The sequence below is a fragment of the Sarcophilus harrisii genome, chromosome 5 (genome assembly GCF_902635505.1).
Source record: "Sarcophilus harrisii chromosome 5, mSarHar1.11, whole genome shotgun sequence".
In the NCBI taxonomy this organism is placed as follows: Eukaryota; Metazoa; Chordata; class Mammalia; order Dasyuromorphia; family Dasyuridae; genus Sarcophilus; species Sarcophilus harrisii.
In genome coordinates, this window is record NC_045430.1 from 88364414 (window position 1) to 88383291 (window position 18878).

The following is an 18878-nucleotide window of genomic DNA, read 5'->3' on the forward strand; positions in this document are numbered from 1 at the left end:
CACAGCACTCAAATCCAATTCACTTGCATGTCATGGTATCACCTTTCTGACGTCGTGGTGGTCTTCAAGAACAAAAGGCAAACAATAGCCTTTCTCTCTTATTGCCTGATAAGACACTGGTTGTGTACTTCCTATATTGGCAAGTGAATGGGCCTCCAAAGGCAATATAATATCTTCTCTGCAATTGTATAGTTTTAAAGTTCTGAGAGCAAGGACTTCCCTGCGGTCATATAGCCAGTATATGTCAGAGGAAAGATTTCAACCCAGGTCTTCCTGGTTCAGAGTTCTTATTTATTCATAGGACCCCATTTATAGGGTTTTCTTAGCAAAGATACAGAAATGGTTGATCATTGCCTTTCCATTTCATTTTACAGATGAGGAAACTAAGGCAAATAGGCTGAAGTGACTTGTCCAAGGTCACTTAACTAGTGAGTATGTAAGGCAGGATTTGAATTCAGAAAGATGAGCCTTCCTGACTCCTGGCCCGATGCTCTACCCACTGTCACTTAGCTGCTGTATCAGAGTAGGAATTTGCTTAGGGCAGGCACTAAGTCTCTTCCTCAGTACTCACAGCAGGGATATATATATGTACGTGGCTGCTCAAGATGGTGGGAATAGACTGGTAGATCTTGGTTTTCCTAGAAGTAGGAAATTCTTTGGAAGGAGAGTGGGAAAGAGCCAGCCAGCCAGTGGCGGGAAGGCAAGAACAAGCACATCATCCATTTCAGGAGCATCTCCTGAGGACATTTCCTAATGAGGCTCCTAGTCTGTGAATCTCAGTTTAATTAAGAAACATTTTCTCCCAGAGGAGGTGCTTGGCTCTGGGGAGGTGCTAAAGAAAGGCAGAGGGAGCCCGGAAACATGAAGATGGCTTGTATGGATTCCACAATGCCCCCGGGTCCCTCCTTCCCTCATCTATCTGTCTCTGAGCTCATTCCAAACTCCACAAGTTCCATACCAACCAGCCAAGAAGAACCCATGTCAAATCCAATCCACCCACTCAACTGAAGGCTGTCTCCTTCTCCCAGCCAATCCCACCCACACTCTTCGATGGTTCACAAGGTCACTCTGTCCATTCCTCCACTTCCATGTAGTAGAATATACTAGCCCCCAAACAGTTATCTGCCTTTTTGTTTTTCTAAAATGAAAACAGAAATAACTCCCTTGTTTTTACATCCCAAGGCCTTAACAAGATATTCTTTTTTCATGTCTAATTTTCATCTCTCCTGCTTCAGGGAAAACACAGGATAGCATCAGAAATTGAATAAAAATCTAAACTAAGATATGATTTTTTAATATTATATTTGGTAATATAAAAAGCTATGCACAGAAAACCAGGGACTTAACTACACAATTCTCTTTAAGTGTCCAAGACAAATAGATTTTGTATCTTCCCTTTTATCTAAAAATGGCCTAAATCTCAAATCATACTTTTGGACAATCCCTATTATAATTAGCAGAGAAAGATTAACTTTACTATCAGCCTAAAATAACTAAGTAGTAAAAAATATATATATATGTATATATATTTCAAAACCAATCAAAAGTAACATTTATGTTCTCTGTTCTGAATTAACTTTGCCCCTGCTCACCCCCATTATCTCAAATACTCAAGAGTTGACTATGTGTTGAGGAAGAATGTAATACTTATGAGATAGTGGGAGCTCCATGTCATGGGACAGGAAAGAAAAGAGAAAAAATTGAGAATAGCAAAGATGAGACCTTGGGAAAGAAACCGAGTACAGTGCAAATTAGACAACCACACTCCTTGAGAGCTTGGATTGATGAATACAGTCCCTAGCCCCACATGCTTCAGGAAGCATTGTCAGAGATATCAGAGATGATCAGGGCCAGGGAGAGAAAGGGCCCCAAAGGGAAGCCTGAAAACCTTTTTCTGAGAGGCAAAGAGCACCTCTTATAAACTCTCTCCCCCCAGGCAATGGGGATGAAAGCTTCTACATCAAAATGAGAAGTCCAAAGAGTTATAGATTTCCTCCACAATAAATAATCTGAAGAGAACGGCCGCCTAACCACCGTTTATAAATGTTGGAAAATACACACTCGCATAGAGGAAAGGGGCAGGCAAGTGGAGAATTATGGGGTTGTCCCCTCCAAGAAAGGAGGAGGAGAAATCAATTTTCACCATGACATCCTTAGGGTGGGAATTAGCAGAGGGAAAGGGGAGTAAAGGGTAACAAAGACTGGACACCTAGTTTGCTGGGTCCTCTTAGCATCTAGGCAGGGAAGAATCAATCAAGCAATCAGAGTCTCAGGTTCCATGACCCATTTGTTTATTAGCTGGGACAAACATGGTCAACCCGATGCCTCTAGGTCTTGGTATCATTGTACATCTGAAGTATATTGTCTTTCTTCTTTTTCTGGTTTTTGTCTCCTCTTCCCCCTAAATTCAGGGGAGATAGAGGCTTAATGCTTCCACATTATTGTTAGAAAAGTATGGAACAGAGAGAATGGCACTCTCCATCTCTTTCAGGGAGGAGTGGAAGAATAAAGGGGTGTAAACAGTTGTAATGTAATCATAGGGTGCTAGAATTAGGGGTACCTCGAAGTCATTTCTAAATCTTACCCAAAACATCAACTCTTTCAATACATCCTCCTGAACTTGTCATTTAGCCTCTGCTTAAATGCCTCCAGTGGCACAAAACTTACGACCTAACCAGGTAGCTTCAATACTTTGCAAGCAAGATTCTCACCATCTCTTACACACAGACACACAGACACACAGACACACACACACACACACACACACACACACACACTCCAGAGATTGGGAGTTTTAGGGCTAGAGATGAAGATGGAATTCCCTTGTCTTTGATTAACAGCCGAAATGTCTATAAAGTACAAATGCCTGGAAAGAAACCACAGGTTTGGCACCTATTTGTGTGGTTATAATAATTGTACATAGTATAACTGTCATGCTTGCAGAATTGACACAGAATGCCAAATCAGGAGACTGAACTAGGAAGGCAGGGACTCTGATGGACATTGGTTGGGGGAATGAAATCACAGAAAAGGGAAAAGACAGCAATTGGCAGGAATTAAGGGGAGACATTAGATGAAGAGGGGAAGACACTGGGATTCTGGGGTCTTTCAGGAGTTACTGATTCTCCCTTCACTTGATCTATAAGTTTCATATCCTGCTACGGCCATTTTATTTTTTCCAAAACAGAATACAATAGGCTTGGAATAATCAAATTTATGTTTTCAATCTCATTCATTCCTCTGTCTCAATGGCCATAACCCATCATCCTTAAACAAACATTCCTTCTTCTCATTCCTTATTTCCAAGAAAGAAAATTCCATCTCTTCTCGTCCTTTACTCCAATATCTCCACTTTGATATCCCCACTATGCTTTCCATGGCTGACATACTTCAGGCTACAATTATAACTATTCCCTCTTACTTCCAGAGAAGTGGGATAACACAAACTCTATTTCCACAGACAAATATATTTGCAAATTCAAGAAATTCAGGAGAAGAAGTGAAATCTCATTCTCTCAATTGAATGAACATTTATTGAAAGCCTACTCCATACATTCATAGCAACATTCAGAGTTTATAAAAATCATCCCTGCCCTCAAACAGTTTATAACCGAGTGGAAGAGGGGAATCAGAGTACACAGATAAGCTATATGTCAGAATATAACAAATGTGAATATAAATATAAGTATATTGCAATATACTTATATATTGTGAATAAGCATAATGCAAGTCAGAAAACAGTTGTTCAATCGTTTCTCAATTGTGTCTGACTCTTCATGACCCTATTTGGGGTTTTCTTGGCAGAAATGCTGGAATGTTGCCATTTACTTCTCAAGCTCATTTTATAAATGAGAAAACTGAATCAAAGAGTTAAATGACTTCCGAGGTCACACAGCTAGTGTCTGGGGCCAGATTTGAATTCGGGAAGATGAGTTTTCCTGACTCCAAACCCAGCACTCCATCCACAGCATCATCTAGTTGCCCTATAAGAAGTGCAATGAAGATTCAGATGAGATGAAAGGTGAAGATCCCTTTAAAAGATGTGTGCTCCTATTTCAAAGTCCGATTCTTTTTGTGTAGCAAAATAACTGTATGGACATGTATACATATATTGTATTTAACTTATACTTTAACATATTTAACATATATTGGTCTACCTGCCATCTGGGGGAGGGGGTGGGGGAAAGGAGGGGAAAAGTTGGAACAAAAGGTTTTGCAAATGTCAGTGCTGAAAAATTACCCATGCATATATCTTGTAAATAAAAAAACTATAATAAAAACAAGATGTGTGCTCCACAAGGGAAGGGAAGGGAGTGAAGCAGAGGCTTCCATAGCCAAAAATCTCCTGACTTGACATCCTGAAACCTCAGTAGCTACCTAGAGGACTCTAGCTTCTTCCAGAGCACACCAGAACCATCTGCCAACAAGAGCAATCTCAAGAATGAGATGAAAGATCAGGACAGCAGACTATATCTCTTTAGTGAAGGCAATTAAAGGAGGGGGAGAATTCTTCAAATTTCCTAATGTACCAGGTCATTTACTTCCTAGATTCAGTGGCCAGATAAGACAGAGCATTGAAGGGAAGGCAGCTCTCCTTCACAGTCCATTTGCAGAAGAATCCATCCATTACAATGCTAAAATGCATGCTTCTGCTCCACATCTTAAAGAAAATTGAGGCCATATTATAGAAAAAAAATCAATTTGACACAGTTGATCATAATGCCTACAAAACTAGGAAGCAAGCTTAGTGAAAAGCATCATACAAGACTTAATACCAATCTTACACCATGATTTGAATCTTTATTGAGGTTCTCAACATCTACAATACCTGTGGGCCAATTGTGCTGGTCAATATTTAACTACTGACCTAGCAAGGGGAAAACAAAATGATACACTTTTAAACTTAACCTCCATCACTTTCTATAAGTCTTACAAGAATTTACTCCATCACTTTCTATAAGTCTAGACAATCAATAAAACAATAAATCAAGCCCTGATTTTGTAGCATTTCTTGATTTCTGAGATGTAAATGCCCACATTGAAAATTTAACAATCTGCAGGTAGATTCAAGTAGTCTCCAATACACTTCTATTAGACTACAAGTTCCTTGAAGGTAAGCATTGTCTTTTACCTTTTATCACCATTTTTGTGTCTGATGTCTGGCATATAATTGGTGATTGATAAATGTTTATTGACTTGACTAACCCATCAAAGTTGAGGCTTTTTCCAATACAATCTACAACATCTTCTTTTCCTCTGACATTTTTGTCCATGGACATTTTGTCCATGTATAGAAATACATCCCCCAAAGGGGTCTACCTAATGAGTGGGGACAATCCTCTAAATATCTGGACATTGCACTGAAAAAAATAGAGTACATAGATCATTCTTCTCTATTGTTATATGGCTAATCAGCTCTTTTTTCTGAGCATTCATTTCTCTGAAGTCAAAGGCAGCATGAAATAATGATACAGTACTAAACTAAGAGTCAAGAAGACATGGGTTCAATCTACTTCTGACGTGAGTTATTCAACTCCAAGAAATGTTTTGTTTATAAATGTTTGTTTGATGGACAGCAACTTAGACAAAAAGATGCAGCAGCTTTCCAGTTAAGGCACAAGTCATGGCACATAAAAGTGCTGGGAAAATATTGTGTAATTCAACCTCCTAGTAACTGTGAATCTGATAATGTCCTACTCCAAATCTGCCTGTCCTTTCAACCAAGCCTACTGGAATGCCTAGTCCGCAAGGAACAAACTTTCTCTCATCTTAAACTTCCCTCTCTCACTGGTTCCATCTTCTAGCATTCATTGAGCTATGGCTCCTTCCAGATGACACTTTTTCTCAACATCCTTTCCAGGATACACTTTCTTTCACATCCACTAACTCACTCACTAGTCATGGTGGGGAAATTGGAATATTCCTTGCTCCCCAGTACTACTTCCAGACTCTCTATAATCATCACTTAGCAACTTCTCCTTTGAGATTCATGCTTTCTAAATGTATAACTCAATCCAGATCCTGATAGATAATATCTACCAACATCTTCCTCAAAAAGTTTTGTGTCTAGCTCACAATCCTTCCTCTCTACCCCAACTCCATGTCTTATATTAGAAGACTTCTACATATATTGATATTCTTGCAAAGATCTTATTTTTTTCAATCCATTCAATTTCCATGATTTTTCTCTCTATTCCACTTCAGCTTACAGGGATGGCCATACCTTTGATTTTGTTATTCCCACAAGGGTCTCATATTCATGAATTCTGAAAGCCCTTTTGATTTCTTGCCATTCTCTTACAATCCCTAGTCCTGGTCTTTGTCCTTACCATTACTGCCAACCCCTCCACAACTGACTATTACCTCAGGCCATTCTCCTACATTGGCTATACAATAACCTTGGAAAATAACTAGTTCCACTCTATCGTATTATAATCTGCTCTCAAATCCCCGCTCCCATGGCCAATCTATTATCCTACACACCTTACCAAATTCCAATACTCTGTTTATAACTATCATCTTCTTCCTTTGCCCCAATCATGTTAGACTGAACAGAACTAGAAACCATACTGATTGGGTCCACCACAAATGTAGGTTAGCCTCTCAGATTAGCTAAAATGACAGGAAAAGATAATGATAAATGTTGGAAGGGATATGGGAAAATTGGAACACTGATGCATTGTTGGTGGAGTTATGAACTGATCCAATACTTATGAAAAACAACTTGGAACTACATCCAAAGGACTATCAAACTGTTCATACCCTTTAATCCAGTAGTGTCTCTACGAGATCTGTGCCCCATAGAGGTCATAAAAGAGGGGAAAGGACCTACATGTGCAAAAATATTTGTAGCAGGCCTTTTTGTAATGGTAATTGGAAATGGAGTGGAGGCCCATCTTTTGGAAAATGACTGAATAAGTTATGGTATATGAATATAATGGAATATTATTGTTCTATAAGAAATGATGAGCAGGCTGATTTCAGAAAAGCCTGGAAAGACTTACATGAACTGATGCTGAGTGAAGTGAACAGAACCAAGAGAATATTATATACAGCAACAAGAAGATTATGCAATGATCTATTCTGATGGACGTGGCTCTTTTCAATAGGAAGGTGATCCAGGCAAGTTTCAATGGTCTTGTGAGGAAGAAAGCCATCTGCACCGAAAGAGAGGATTATGGGGACTGAGTGTGGATCACAAAGGGGTATTTTCACTTTTTGTTGTTATTTGCTTGCATTTTGGGTTTTTTCTCATTTTTTTCTTTTTGATACAATTTTTCTTGATTTCTTGATTCAAGGCAATTCCAATACATTTGTGATAAAAAGAACCATCTTCATCCAGAGAGAAAACTATGGAGACTGAATGTGGATCAAAATTTTCATCTTTGTTGTTATTGTTTATTTGCTTGTATTTTTTCATTTTTATATTTTTCCCATTTTTGATCTGATTTTTCTTGTAGAACATGCCAAATATACAGATTGCTTTCTGTCTAGGAGAGGAGAAGAGGGGAAAGGAGGAAGAAAATTTTGGAACACAAGGTTTTGCAAAGGTGAATGTGAAAACCATCTTTGCATGTATTTGGAAAAATAAAAAGCTATTAATTTTTTTTAAACCATCAAATTTAGGTTAGTGATTATTAGCTAGGTCCTAATTGTGGCAAAACAAAATCTACTCCTCTGCACTAATTGTCTCTTTAGCCCCTTCACCCTAGCAGCTATTTGAATCTCCTTCTCTTCTCTCTTTTAGCCTCCCACCGTACTCCTTTCTCTTACTCTCTCAGCTGAAGACTTCACCTCATGCATTATCAAAAGAATTAAGGCCATTCACCAAAAGCTCCTTTTTCTCTTCATTTCACATTCTTTTTTTTGTCATTTTACATATTTGACATCATTCCCCACTATCATTTGCTTCACACTGATTTTTAAAAAATTACCTTGTAAAGACAACTAAATGCCTTTTTGACCATAGCCCGACCTTGAATAAACTTATACCTTCAGCCTCTTTTTCCATATTTCAGAGACAGAAGATTTCATTGCTCTTTTTCGCAACATTCTAATACATTCCACCCTGATAGTTCTTTATGTCTAACTGCCAATCTTTAGGCTGCAATAGGACTTGTGGGACCATCACCAGTCTTGCCACTGGACTCTGCTAACTCTGGAGGAGAAAGTGGGTTTGATGATTTTTGCACAACTCTACCTCACTTAAATCCAATTCACTTACAAATCAGGATATCATCTTCCTTATGTCATTAGTTCTTTTCAAGAATGAAGGACAAACAACAATAGGATCATAATTTTTATTTCCTCTTGCTTCCTGAGATGTGAATGAGATAACATCATCTCTACCACTAAAGTGATTCAACAAACATCCCAAGCTCTTCCACAGATTGCCCCACACTAGCATCTGTCTTTACTCTTTAATCATTCCCTATTGGCTCTTTTCCTATGAACTACAAATATACTAACCCCTTCCCACTGTCCTTCAAAAGAGATGCTCACTTGGTCTAGCCATTCCACTAACTTTTATTCCATATCTTTTCTCCCTTTCTTGTCTAACACCTTAAAATGCTGTTTTTATATACTCTGAGTTCTGGTTTTGCTATTCACCAAAACTGCTCTCTCCAAAGTTACTAGAGATCTCTTGATTTACAAACCAATATTCTTCACCCTTCCATTTGACATTATTGGTCACCTTGTACTGGATACACTCTCCTTTCTGGGTTTTTATGACATCTTCTGTTCTCTTAACTTTTTAATCATTCTTGGACTCCTTTCCACAAACTATGAGTGTCTTGCCTCCTAATGGTTTCTCAATGGGCCATTTTCTCTTTTTTATTATACTATCTTACTTGGTGATTTCATTGGTTGCTATGGGTTCAATAATCTCACTGTAAATGATACACGTAACTATATAACTAGAGTTTCCCTTGAGCTCCAGTCCCACATCACCAAATGACTTTTGAACTGGATTTCCTATAGGCACCTCTAACTCAACATGTCCAAAACAAAACTCATTATATCTTTCTTTCCAAACCCATCACTCCTTTTCTGTTGAGAAATGGCACAATCCTCCCAGTTAACCACACTTGCCATGTCACTGTCATCCTCAACTCCCAAAGTCACACTCATTTCATCTTTCCCGTTACCAAATCTTGTCATATCTAACATAACATCTCTTGTATCCCCCTCTTTTTTTTACCACAATCACTCTAAATCAGATTTTCTATGGAAAACACATGGCTAAATAAGCCCAGAAACCAAGGGAACTCAAGCTGCAAGGTTCCTTCTCAAGGCTTCTATTTTACACCTCCTTAAAATTTATCTATGAAGGCAGTGAGGAGAGTCAGTGGGTAAGTGCTGGGTCTGGGAGTCAAGAAAATCTTAGTTCAAATCTGTGCTTAGATACTTAATGGTTGTCCAACAGGCCTGGAGTCAGTAAGATCTAAATTCAAATATAGACTTAGGCATTTACTTGCTGTGTGTCTCTGGATAAGTAACTTAATCTCAGATTGCCTTAATCCACTGAAGAAGGAAATGCCAAACCACTCCAGTATCCTTGCCAGAAAAATAAAAAAATATATATAAATCCACAAGCCACATTAGCGTGATATGGTCCATGACATCAAAACGAGCTGGACATGAATGAACAACTGAAGTTTATCTAAAGAGAATATATCTCAAACTGGACATAGGAAAGAACATTCTAAAAAAGACCCAAGGATAGGAATATCACCAAAGGAGGAAGGAAATTCTCCTTTCCCTCTAAGGGAATAAGAATCAAAAATGAAGGTAGAATGGATGTGCCCAGAGGCTGGAAGATGAAGAAACTGACCATCAGGCAGAATGAATGTACCCAGAGGCTGGAAGATGAAGAAACCGATCATCAGGCAGAATGGATGTACCCAGAGGCTGGAAGATGAAGAAATTGCCCTCTTTAGGGGGAAACTAACACCTGATAACAGCAGCTTTTGCATTGTTCTTTTCTTTCCCCTCCTCCTACTTCCCACTGTTTATTTCTCTGATATTTTTCACCTTTGTCCCCCTAATTATTTTTCCCTCTTAGTCCTCCTACAGATTAGAGATTTGCTCTGGCCCCAGCTCCCCAGCTGAGCCAGCCATGCTCTGTGGCTCATCACTCCTAGCTGTGAAAACTGGTGACATCTCTGGACATTAGGAACCCAACTTTAACTCTGTCTAACTACCCCCTACCAGTTGCCAGGATGGCAAGGCTTCCTGTGGAAAGAGAAGGCCAGATCTCTAAATCACATTTCCCCCGACTGCGGCAATGAAACACATAACTGAAGTGTGAGTGCCCTCTACCCTCCTTCTGTAAAATGACACCCTCCTCAGGCTTACTGAGAAACAGCCCCCCAGTCTCTGCAGCTGCACCGAAGAGCAAATCAAAACTGCTCATTCCAGGCATCAGATTGCTTCTATTCCAGAGGTTCTTAACCTTTTATGAGGCACAAACTCCTCTGGCAGACAGTGAAGCCTTTGGATCCTTCTTTCCCATCACGTCTTTAAAATGAAATACATAGGTTTAACAAAGCAAATTAATTATATTGCAATGCCATTACCAAAACATTTGTTAAAAATAAGTTAATGAACCCACATTAAGAATCCTTGCAAGTCCATTCATATTCTGCACCCCTCAAAATGGATTGAAATCTCCTTTTCTCCCTATACCTGAATATCTAAACACGTTCCACTTCCAAGCCTCATTCAGACCATTAAGTCACCTTCCTTCCAAACGCTGCCTCATTCTCTCCTCTTTCAGGAAGTCTGCCCTAAGGATTCTGCCCCAGGATTCCAATCATCCATCTGCCCCTGGTCAGGATGTCTGGGTTCTGACCAGATGCTTCTACTTCATTCCTGTGTATGACTCACTCGATCTTGAGTCTTTTTTCCTGGCTCCCCATCACATTAGATTCTAATTCCTCTAAGATCTTCAGTACCCATTTCTGTTCTAACTCTTCCTCATCTCTCCATCTCACACAGGGTAGGCTCTGCATAAAGTTGATAGAGGATTTTATTTGGAATCAGGAAAACCTGAGTTCCAATCTTTTTTCAGACACAATTGATTAAATCACTCAATCTCTCAATCCTGATCAGTATCCTCATCTGCAAAATAGGTTTGGCACCTTCCTCACAGGGCTGTGGTGAGGATCAAGCAAGATAATATATGTAAAATATTTTACATACCTGAAAATACCAAATAAATGCTAGCTCTTACTACTCTAAAAAACAAAGGGGTTAACAGGTAATAGCAGAGGAAAATTTCCCATCCAAGCTAGTTTTCTGCTACTCCTGAGAAAGCATACAGCATTCACCTTAAAAAGTCCAGTGTTTGAGATTACAAAAAAATAGATTTTTCTTGCAAGCTTGGGTACTGTTATGAAGCCATAAAAAAGGTCTAAGCCCAAGTGCAAATATAAGTATTTTTTCATTTAAGTGAGAATTATACTTGAAGGGGGAAAAAAAATCTTCCTTCACCACCATTATGTTAGAAATCCTAACCTTTTTGTTTAGCAGGTACCCAGACCAGAGCAGTTTCATATCAGCAAAGCAAAAGCATGAAGGAAGTAAATAAAAAAACATACTGGAACCAAAGTACATTGTTTCTGACATTTATTATTCTCTCCATTTTTATCCCCATTTGACTTCTAAACACCGAACAGGTGGACAACACTAAGTTTATTAGTTTCATTGATTTATTTGGTCTAGAAAAATCACCCATACCAAATGCACAATATTTTTCCAGCAGCCATATCTTGGCATTACACAGCATACTATGATGTTGATTTTGAGGTAGCTAGAATAGGGCTGGACTCCAGAAAAGACAGCCTGCAAGACTGTCTGCCTTAAGCTCCAGGAGATTAATTAAGCGACCTCTGAGTGATTCTATGGTTTTATTCTCTTCCTCAAATGGATAATTTTCTAAGTGATTCAAGCAATCAAATATCAAATATTTGTATAAAGCAGTCCTGACGCAGACCAATCTCGGAGTTCAGATTCAGGAGTGAAATAAAACAAAGGGACTTGTAGGCCATATAGCAATTGGCAAAAGGTTTCCTTTCCAGTGATACAAGGCTAGAGCATTGATTCAGCATAGCCCAGTCTTCTTGCCTCCATATTTGCCATGGTAACATTCTGAGCAGAAACATGTACTAAGTCTGAGGAGCCCCCCAGGACTCACCAGGCACTAACTTTTGTATTTATATGATCAGGAAACAAAGTCAACAATTTAAGCCTTAGTCCCCTGGACCAATAAAATCTTCAGGATAGTTTCGTTACCTTTTAAGGGGAAAAACTAGCCTAGCCTGTTTGGGGTAAATGTTATCCCTATAACATTATATTCCTTAGTGAAATTGTCCTAAAGGTTTCCTAGGAAAGAAATTAGAGGGCAGCTCATGGTGCAAAGGATAGAGTGCCAGCCCAGGAGTCAGGAGGACCTGAGTTCAAGTCCAGCCTCAGACCCTTGACTCTCACTATCTGCATGATCCTAATAGGAGAGTCACTTAACCCAGAATATCTTGTAGAAAAGAAAAAAAAAGAAGTTTCAAACTTGCTGCCTGCAGGCAGGGTGAAAAATTCCTGAATAGGGCCCAAAGCAGATTCATATATTTAATCCAATAAATGGGCTAAATCCATTTCTCTTTGAATTTGACACCACTATTATAGAGGACCTTATACTATTTAATAGCCTTAATTTATAGGACCTTCCTGATTAAGGGATTTGAGAATCCTCCCATGGGGGGCATGGAAAAGGAAAAGGAAATATCTAATTTATCTAATCCTGATCAGTAAACTCATCTGCAAAATAGGTTTGGCACCTTCCTCACAAGGCTGTTGTGAGGATCAAGCAAGATAATATATGTAAAATATTTTACATACCTGAAAATACCAAATAAATGCTAGCTCTTACTACTCTAAAAAACAAAGGGGTTAACAGGTAATAGCAGAGGAAAAGCTAATACAGGTAAAACAAAAACAGAAAGATAGTAAAGAAGACATTAACAAGTGTAATGTCGCCCCTAAAAAGACCAAATCATGGATATTAAGGATCTAGTTCATGTAGAGAATGATGTCAAATCTTTGAAGTCCACAGTGGATCTGCCAAGGTTAAGTGGTGATGCTGAGCAGGAGCTCAGGACCCCACAGCACAGATAATGATTATTCTAATAATGGCCAATGTTCATCATGAGTCAGGGTCATCTGTGGAAGGTAGCTAAGAAGGTATTCACTACAGAGTTTTTCTAGTGCCAGGGTTAATATCTGCCCACCACATACTCAGTGTTCCTTGGTCCACTAGCCCCAGCTTTCTTTCATGTCTATGGGAACTCTATCAGAGAATATTAAATCTTTGACTCATTAGGTTTCTGATGAGGGTCTGCTCCTTTCTTCCTTTCAGGCTGGGAAAATACTTTCACTTTATCCATCATTAAAAAGCAAGTCACCTCCTACTTCAATCCCTTGGAATTTCCTTCCGAAGGAGTTTACCTTTAACCACTGGGTACCATACTGGCTACAATGTAGAGATACCTTATACTACAGACCTGTGTGAGTACTCAAGCACTACCCTTCTGTTACTGGGCCTAAGCACTGATTCTCTGTGCTGAATCCAGCTTCAAATACTATCTCAACTGCTGCCACTTCCCCATCCCACACCTAAGGCTAAGACTGAAGAGCATCCATCTCAAGATCACTGTTTGATCACCCATGCTCACAGAGCACAAGTTAGAGACTCATCTAAAGGGGTACATTGCTCTAGGTGGTGCAATAGGAGCACCAGACCTGAAGTCAGGAAGAACTGAGTTCAATTTCAGCCTCAGACACTTCCTAGCTATGGGACTCTAAACAAGAGTTACTTTATAGTGACCCTCAGTTTCTTCATCTCTAAATGGGGATAATAATAACATCTACTTCCCAAGGTAGTTGTAAGGATGCAATGAGATAATAATTGTAAAGTGCTTTGCACAGTGCCTGGCACATAGTAAATACTATATAAATGTTAGCTATTATTATTCCAAAATTATAGTCTTTAAAGAAGGACCAGACCCAGCAGTTAGTCAATAAGGCAACAAGAATTTAATAAGGGTTTACTATGTTTCAGGCACTAAACTAAGCATAAGGAATACAAAGAAAGGCAAAAAAAATGCTGCCCTCAAGGAGCTTACATTCCAAAGAAGGATTCATATAAACAGTTCTCTATGTAAAAATAACATAGAGAGTAGATACATACAGAATAGTCTTAGAAGGAAGGCACTACAAAATGTTTGTGGCAGCCCTGTTTGTAGTGGCCAGAAGCTGGAAAATGAATGGATGCCCATCAATTGGAGAATGGTTGAGTAAATTGTGGTATATGAATGTTATGGAATATTATTGTTCTGTAAGAAATGACCAGCAGGATGAATACAGGGAGGCTTGGAGAGACTTACATGAACTGATGCTGAGTGAAATGAGCAGAACCAGGAAATCATTATATACCTCAACACCGATATTGTATGAGGATGTATTCTGATGGAAGTGGATTTCTTCAACAAAGACAAGATCTAACTTAGTTTCAATTGATCAAGGATGGACAGAAGCAGCTACACCCAAAGAAAGAACACTAGGAAATGAATGTAAACTGCTTGCATTTTTGTTCTTCTTCCCAGGTTATTTATACCTTCTAAATCCAATTCTCCCTGAGCAACAAGAAAACTGTTCGGTTCTGCACACATATATTGTATCCAAGATCTACTGTAATCTATTTAACATGTATAGGACTGCTTGCCATCTTTGGGGAGAGGGCGGAGGGAGAGAGGGGAAAAATCGGAACAGAAGTGAGTGCAAGGGATAATGTTGTAAAAAATTACCCTGGCATAAGTTCTGTCAATAAAAAGTTATTTAATAAAAAAAAATAAAAAATAAAAATAAGAAGGAAGGCACTAGCAATGAAGCACACAGGAAGACTTCCAGTGGAAGGTGAAGTTTGATCTGAGTCTTGAAGAAAGTCAAGGATGTGTAACAGACAGACAGACAGAGAGTCTTCCAGACTTGGGGAATGACCAGAGAAAAGACACAGAATTGATAGGAGTATTGTGTGAGAAACAGCAAATAGGCATCTGGATCACAGAGTGTGTGAGTGTGAATAAAATATAAGAAAAGTAGAAAGGTAAGAAGAATCACATTGTGAAGGTATTTTAAATGGTCCAGAGAATGTTCTGGCTGATCGTGTGGAAAACAAGAAAATACAAATTTATTGAGGTGGGTGGGGTTTGACATGGTCAGACCTTCAATTTAGAAAAATCACTTTAGCAGCTGAGTATAGAAAGGATTGGAGAAGGGAGAAACTTGAGACTGGGAAATCAGCTAGAAGACTATATTGCAAGAGTCTAGGAGAAAGGTGAAGTTTGAATTGTGCTGGAGTATAAAAAAGAAAACATTATGTGGGGATGCTGGGAAGGTAGAAATGACAAAATTTGACAATGGATTAAATATGTAGGGTGCTTGTCAGAAGCTGAAGATAACATCAAGGTTGGAAACGTAGGTAACTGGAAAATGGTGTTACAGGAAAGTTAGGAAGAGAGAAAAGTTTAGGAGTAAAGATAATGGATTCTATTTTGGAGTGCTGAGTTTGAGATGTCTATAGGACATCCAGATCAAAATGTCTAAAAATAAGTTAGTGTTAGTTGGCATTTGTACAGCATTTGAAAGTTTTCAAAGATTTTTTTACAATATCTCTCTGCTAAGTGAAATGAGCAGAACCAGGAGATCATTATATATTTCAACAATGATACTGTATGAGGATGTATTCTGATGGAAGTGGATTTCTTCAACAAAGACAAGATCTAATTCAGTTTCAATTGATCAAGGATGGGCAGAAACAGCTACATCCAAAAGAAGAACACTGGGAAATGAATGTAAACTGTTTGCATTTTTGTTTTTCTTCCCGGGTTATTTATACCTTCTGAATCCAATTCTCCCTGTGCAACAAGAGAACTGTTCGGTTCTGCACACATATATTGTATCTAGAATATACTGTAACCTATTTAACATGTATAGGACTGCTTGCCATCTGGGGGAGGGGGTGGAGGGAGGGAGGAGAAAATCAGAACAGAAGTGAGTGCAAGGGATAATGTTGTAAAAAATTACCCTGGCATGGGTTCTGTCAATAAAAAGTTATTAAAAAAAAAACAAAAAAACAAATATTATCTCTCAAAAGTCTTGGGAAGTAGGCATTATTATTATACCCATTTTACAGGTGCTCAGGAGATATATTGAAGATGGATATATACATTTAGGAATGCATAGCTGGTAAATCTATAGATTAGAATCATTCCTATATGCAGTTATGAAATGCAAAAAAAATTTTTTACTATTTTAATAATCTTCAGAAAATGGCTCTTTAAGACCCAAAGCACATTTTCATCTATCCTAGTTGCTGAGCACTCTAAGAAGTTTATTTCCTAATCCCATTTCTTCTCTCATTGACAAGATTCAAGGTGTTTGACCAGAAATATGGAAGCTACGAGGTGCAGGGCTACCAGATCAAAGCCTCTGAATTGTCCTTCCCCCCAATTCAAGTACAAGGCCAGCCTCACAGCTTTCCTAATCCAAATCTGTCAACTATGACAGATGTTCTTTGATCTAAGTTAGTTCAAGGTGGCCCAGGTTCAGGACTGAAGCAAAATGGAATGAGATACTCATAGGCCTTGTAGCAGTTAACAGAGGAGGTTTATATCACAATAGTATAGAAGGGATAGACAGCAAGGATACAGCATTGACTCAGTTGAGCACAGTTTCCCTCCCTCCACTCCTGCCATGGCAGTGCACCCATCAAAACAGTATATCAAATCTGAGCAGCCCCTAATTTCTCAGGTGCTGCCTTTTGTATTTATGTGACAAGGTTGTCATGTCAATAGTTTGAGTTTTAATCTCCCGAAACAATTAAGCCTCTAGGATGGCTTCATTACCCTTTAGAGAAACACTACAACAGCATAGATGTGGCATCCTATGGCAAGTATTAATTAAATGAAAACAAACTAGGGGCAATTTTCTAGAACCTAATACTTATTTAAGGAACTTCCAGTACCTTGCACATAGTACACACTTGATAAATGTTGGTTAAATTGAAGCAAAAGCAATAAATGTTATTTTGATTTCCCCCCATAAATCATTATCACAACCACATAGGTACCTAATTGCACATAAGGCTATATAGAATGTTATATATACAGAGACTCTGCCCTCTGGGAGCTTGCGATATACAATAGACTCAAACCCAGAAAAAATAAATAAAACACATACAGAGGCAGTAGAATAGACATAGTAAATCAAGGCATGAACAGACAATAAAGTCTGAATCATAGATAAGTCGTGACCATGAACATTTCATAGACAGGGGATAAAATGAGTCCATAGTGGAGCAAAGAGATATAACAACTATGAGAGTTCCATACTTGGACTGCACAAGGGAAGGGGAAGTCTTTAAAGTTCTTTTCTAATCAGTCTGGGAAGGCTGCGTGGAAAAGGCAGGAAGGAACTGCCCTTTACCTTCCACTGCCTATAGAAACGGCAACTTGGGCTCAAGCCAAAAACTACACTGTGGCCCAAACAAACCAGTTACATGGAGTCTATATAGACTAGATTGATCAAATGTTTGCTATGTAGACAATACAGATATCAATCATAAACTGAGCAGACAGCAAAGAAGTTCAGGAGAGGATCAATTTATACAGCAGTCCGAGAGTTCTTCACTTGATGAGAAAGATATAAAACTCAAATACCTTCTCTGGAAAGCAGAAGGAAAAAAAATCCAATGAAATCAAATTCATCTTACACTAATGAAGAGAAATGGCCAGACATTTCCTCTTTTCCAGCACTGCCTTCCATAATTGATTTCACCCAGCTGACCATTCTTTTATTCTATCTTCTCACCACTGATGGGCTAACTTTGTGCTGTATTCACTTAAAATTGTTTGGACATTATCCTGTAAAGGCTTTTCAAATGTTTGTCTATGGTACCCACAACTAGATCTGAGGCCTACTTGTGGGTAGAGGGTTCATGTTTCCTATTTTTCACTCAGCTCTCCAAGACTGATGTTTCTTGAAATGTTTGAAATTTTGATTTCAGTCCAACACTAAATGTTCTTGTCATTCCTTCCACATCCAAAATGGGTTGGAATTTCATGAACTATAAAAACCAGGCCAGCAGTCTCCAGGCCTCTCTAGAAATTGAATGGGCTTCCAGGAACAAACTCTAGTCTGGCTTTCCTCAACCCAAATCAACTGAAATTAAAGGACTTTGGGAAGTTAAAAAAAAAAAAAAAAAAAAAGGAATAATTCAAGCATTTCAAGGCCAAACAGTTTCTTCTCTTCCTTTTCTCTCCCAGACTTTATCACCACGACTTGTTGCCCTGGAACTCTGATAATCATCAAGAGCTATCTCACCTAGAAAATCCCTTTGCCATGCCAGCCCCCCTCTCCCACTGGTAAGTTCCTTCTGGGAGCTTGGGGTATAAGCCTAGTCACCCATGCTTTGTTTCTGATTATACTTTTGATTTTTTTAGACTTTGCCTTCATTCCCCAGTAAGGGGGATTTCCCCCCCTTCCCTTTAGAATGTAAGCTTCTTGAAGACAAGGAAAGTATTTGGGGCAGGAAGGTGGGGATTCTTCCTAAATTCCCAGTACTCAGCACAGTGCCTAGACATAGTAAATGTTTATAAATCCTTGTTGCCTGTCTGCCTTCCCAGTGGTTTTTGCATTTCCCTTCATTTAATATTGCAGTTTACAATACCCTCTACCAGCACTATGCTTTTAATATGCTAGATCTACTTGTAAAAACTTATGTAAGACTGTGAGCTTCCTAACCCAATTTTTCAACTTTTTTC

General features: G+C 38.8%; 1 long non-coding RNA gene across 1 annotated transcript in view; it reads left to right on the forward strand.

The window, feature by feature from the left end:
- LOC116419194 overlaps positions 1-18878 on the forward strand; it is a 57526-nt gene that overhangs the window by 17585 nt on the left and 21063 nt on the right. Inside the window, exon 2 of the long non-coding RNA XR_004229440.1 lies at positions 18381-18479. This is a non-coding gene — a long non-coding RNA (uncharacterized LOC116419194). The remainder of the gene's footprint in view (positions 1-18380; positions 18480-18878) is intronic.